This window comes from Cynocephalus volans, chromosome 14, assembly GCF_027409185.1.
Source record: "Cynocephalus volans isolate mCynVol1 chromosome 14, mCynVol1.pri, whole genome shotgun sequence".
NCBI lineage: Eukaryota > Metazoa > Chordata > Mammalia > Dermoptera > Cynocephalidae > Cynocephalus > Cynocephalus volans.
In genome coordinates, this window is record NC_084473.1 from 52,339,688 (window position 1) to 52,344,360 (window position 4,673).

General features: G+C 34.9%; 1 pseudogene; it reads right to left on the bottom strand.

Moving 5' to 3' along the window:
* Positions 1-2,372: 2,372 nt before the first annotated feature.
* On the bottom strand, positions 2,373-2,911 carry LOC134362517 (PRELI domain containing protein 3B-like; annotated as a pseudogene).
* Between the last annotated feature and the right edge of the window lie 1,762 nt (positions 2,912-4,673).

Below are 4,673 nucleotides of genomic sequence, written 5' to 3' on the forward strand. Positions count from 1 at the left end.
ACATTCTTGGTATGATTTCAGTCCTTTGAAGTTTGTTAAGACTTGCTTTACTGTCCAGTATATGGTCAGTTTTTGTAAACATTTCTTGTGCATTCCAAAGTTGTTGGATTCAGTGTTCTATGTATGTCTATTAGATCTTTGTTAATTGTGTTGTTCAAATCTTTTGTCCTTATTTTTCTCATTTTATCACTTACTGAGAGATATATTAGATCTCTCAGTATAATTTTGAATTTGTTTATTTTTTTCTTGTAGTTCAGTTTTTGCTTTACATGTTTTGAAGTAATGGTACATACAAATTTAAAATTATGTCTTTCTGGCAAACTGAAACTTTTATTATTATAAAGCCTCTTTAAAAACACTCTTCCCCCGGAGAAAATATTTGCAAAATATACATCTGACAAAGGATTAATATCCAGAATATATAAGGAACTCAAACAACTTTACAAGAAGAAAACAAGCAACCCAATTAAAAAATGGGCCAAAGAGCTAAGTAGGCATTTCTCTAAGGAAGATATACAAATGGCCAACAGACATATGAAAAAATGCTCAACATCACTCAGCATCCGGGAAATGCAAATCAAAACCACACTGAGATACCATCTCACCCCAGTTAGGATGGCTAAAATCCAAAAGACTCTGAATGATAAATGCTGGCGAGGTTGCGGAGAAAAAGGAACTCTCATACATTGTTGGTGGGACTGCAAAATGGTGCAGCCTCTATGGAAAATGGTATGGAGGTTCCTCAAACAACTGCAGATAGATCTACCATATGACCCAGCTATCCCACTGTTGGGAATATGCCCAGAGGAATGGAAATCATCAAGTCGAAGGTATACCTGTTCCCCAATGTTCATCGCAGCACTCTTTACAATAGCCAAGAGTTGGAACCAGCTCAAATGTCCATCATCAGATGAGTGGATACGGAAAACGTGGTACATCTACACAATGGAATACTACTCAGGTATAAAAACGAATGAAATACTGCCATTTGCAACAACATGGATGGACCTCGAGAGAATTATATTAAGTGGAACAAGTCAGGCACAGAAAGAGAAATACCACATGTTCTCACTTATTGGTGGGAGCTAAAAATTAATATATAAATTCACACACACACACACACACACACACACACACACACACACACACAAAACCGGGGGGGGGGGAGAAGATAAAACAACCACAATTACTTGAAGTTGATACGACAAGCAAACAGAAAAGACATTGTTGGAGGGGGGGGGGAGGGAGAAGGGAGGGAGGTTTTGGTGATGGGGAGCAATAATCAGCCACAACGTATATCGACAAAATAAAATTAAAAAAAAAAAAAAAACACTCTTTCCCCTTAAAGTTGATTTTGTGTGTACACCAGCTTTATTTTGGTTATGATTTGCATGGTATGTTATTTTCATGGTATATGATTTTTATATCCTTTTACTTTCAACTTCTCAATGTCCTTTTGAACTCCAGGCTGAAAATTTTTGTTTCTAAATTTGGAACATTTAGTTTGTTTACATTGAATGTAACTATTGATATGTTTTTCTTTAATTCTATCATTATATTTACTTATTTTTTCTGTTTCACACACTTGCTCTACATTTTTTTTCTCTCCTGTTTGCTTTTCTCCAATTTTACTGACTATATTTTTAACAATCATTACTGTGGTAGTTAAATACTTTAGTTTTATTCTTTTAGTAATTACCCTGTACATTAAGATGTGCATACTTTACTTATCAAAGTCTAAAGGTAATAAAAATTTTACCCTCTTCCAGATACTACAAGCAATTTAGTATTTTATCTTCCCTATGCCTGACTTTATTTTTTCCTCCATTTTGACTTTTTGGGCTATTTCAGCACCATTACTCCTCAGAATCACTGAAATGGAGAGGCAATTTAGGAAGACATTGATAAATTTAATATTGTTAGATACAATTCTTACAGTAGTTTTAACTGGAAATTTTAAATTTACTTACATGTGTCTTTCATTGGATTTTGGAGCTGCTAAGAAGCATTTCAGTCACCTTATGAATTCTTATGTTTAGACTTCTAAAAAATATTTTTCCAGATGATCTCTTTTATTTAGAAGCCCTACATCTCTTTATTTTGATCAAAAGTCACATAGCCTTACTTTAGCTTATTTAAAAAAATCTATCTAAAATATAGTAGTATTTTAAAAATAACAAATACATTGCCAGCCTGGAGACACCCAAGGGATTGGATGTTGTCTACCAACTTTCTTCTTCTGTTTTTTGTTCATTTGGCTGGTAAGAGAATCCCCAAACCCTTGACCTTAGTGTTATCAATACCGTGCTCTAACCAACTGAGCTAACTGGCCAGCCATTCTATCAACTTTTGTCATCATTTCTTTACAAATGCTATGCTGCTGTCAGTGTCCTTATGCTTCCTCTTGCTGAAGCCATTGATTTTTCAGTCTCAGCCTTTAATTTAAGTATTACTCATTCCATTGCTTCTCGGCCTTTATTAACATTTAAAGATATCGTGCTTGCCAACAGTCCTTCAATGTAACTGCTGAGGCTGATTCCTTTTGCAGAGATTATGGCTTCTTGAGTCAAAATGGTTTTTTCTGGGTCCTGAGGATGTGGTTTGTGGATGTCTGTCATCTAGTGAAATCATATTTGTAAAAGAAATAGTAGTAGATTTAAGTTCCATTGTTTTCTCTACAGGATTAACTACAGAATATTCTTACACGTATATTTTGGTTCTTGCTGTACCAATAAAAGACTTCACAATGGAAGACAGTCCCTACTCTGTGCTGAGAAGTCTATGCCTATGAAACTTTACAGAGGGATCTATATGTCTGTGCAACACATCAACTCTAAGCACACTTGGGTTCATAGGGTTTGGGTATTTTTGCATTACCATTGTTGTTAACAGTTTCCCATAGGTGGTCAAAGACGTGCTCCAAGTACAGATCTTCATGTTGTTGGCAGCCTGCATAATGTCTGGGCAGTGCTAGGGGACAATGAGGCAGAGGCCACCCCTGCTCTACCCCCAGTCAGATTTTTAAAAGAAATATGTGCATTCTAGGGGTAGTTTTTTTATTTTAGCATCTTGTTGCAATGGAACAATTCCAGGCCAAATATCCAATTATCCTGTGTAGCACTTGGTGAGAACTTTTAATGTGAATGCTACTGTATGTATCTCTTTTATTTGAAAGAGTTTATGCCATTTCCTCAATTTTCTTTTTGTGGTGCTTCCATTGGACATATGTTGGAGACTCCCAATAAATCCTCCATATTTTTTATAATGTGTTTACACCTCTTTATGTCACTGTAATGTGTTCCAGGTAAGTTCCTTAGTACACTTCCATTTTAGTAATTCTCTATTCTGCTATCTCACTTATTAAGGATTTAAAAAAATAAACTCTAATTTTCATTTTCAGGACTTCTAACTTTTTAAAAAGACTTAATTTTTTAAGAGAAGTTTTTAGGTTTACAGGAAAATTGCGAGGAAGAACAGAGGTAAAGCTTTTTTTCCATACTTTTTTCCATCTCAGTCTCCTATTTCAAGCAATGTGACTGGTTCTGGTCTTCTGCCTCACATAGGACGCTGATAGTCTTGATTACCCTTAAGGGTATAAGTTCCTGGCTGCCTTTGCCTGCTGCATCTATCTGGTTTATTGTTTAACGTTTTGGTTAGAATTTCCTTCTTTTGGAATGTGACTTCCATGAGGGCGGGGACTTTGTTCTGTTCAGCATAGTATCCTTTGTCTAAAACAATGTCTGTCACATTGTTGCTAAATAAAAGCATAAGTAAATGAATGAATGAATGTTTGGATTCTGATCCACAGAGATATTTGTCTTTTTGTATGCTTGGCTACATTTAAAAACATTTTTTTTCACTTATTATATTTTATCTTTCCTGGCTATGAGCTTATTGTGGTTAAGGAGTGGCTCAAAGCATGAGTTTACAACATCATTCTGACATGAAGTTGTGTCCAAATATATATATTAATACAGTTAGCCATTTGCCTAATAGTAATGGACAGCGTGTGCTGCAGTTGCCAGTACTTATTAAATCTTGCATAGCCTTAAAATGCTTTAAAGTTTTAAGAATTTGAGCTCTACAAACTCAAACTAATTTTCTAAGAACATCTTGATTTAATTTTCTTCCATGCTCTAAGGGTGGATAGCGTTAAAAATTTCACATTATATTTAGCTTGATGGAAACCTGCCAAAAATAGTCATTGAAGATAGCTTGTCTAATTAGATTTTTTTCTGTATGATTGTAATTGTGAAAGTGGTGGAAAATTCTGCAGAATATAATATACTCAGAGAATTAATTAGAAACATGCTACCAAGGTGTGGTATTTAGTACAGGTTGAGTATCCTTTATTCAAAATACTTGGGACCAGAAGTTTTCAGATTTTGAATATTTGTAGATACCTAACTGGTTGAACATCCCTAATCTGAATATCCAAAATCTGAAGTGCTCCAAGGAGCATTTCCTTTGCACATCATGTTGGTGCTCAAAAAGTTTTGGATTTTGGAGCGTTTCTAATTCCTGTTTTCAGATTAATGATGCTCAATGTGTGTGTGTGTAAGTTTTCTTTTGCTGCTGTGACAAATTACACATTAACAAATTTAGCATCTTAAAACCATATCAGTTTTATTTCTCAGATCCGTATAACAGAAGTCTGGCATGGTGTGGCTGGA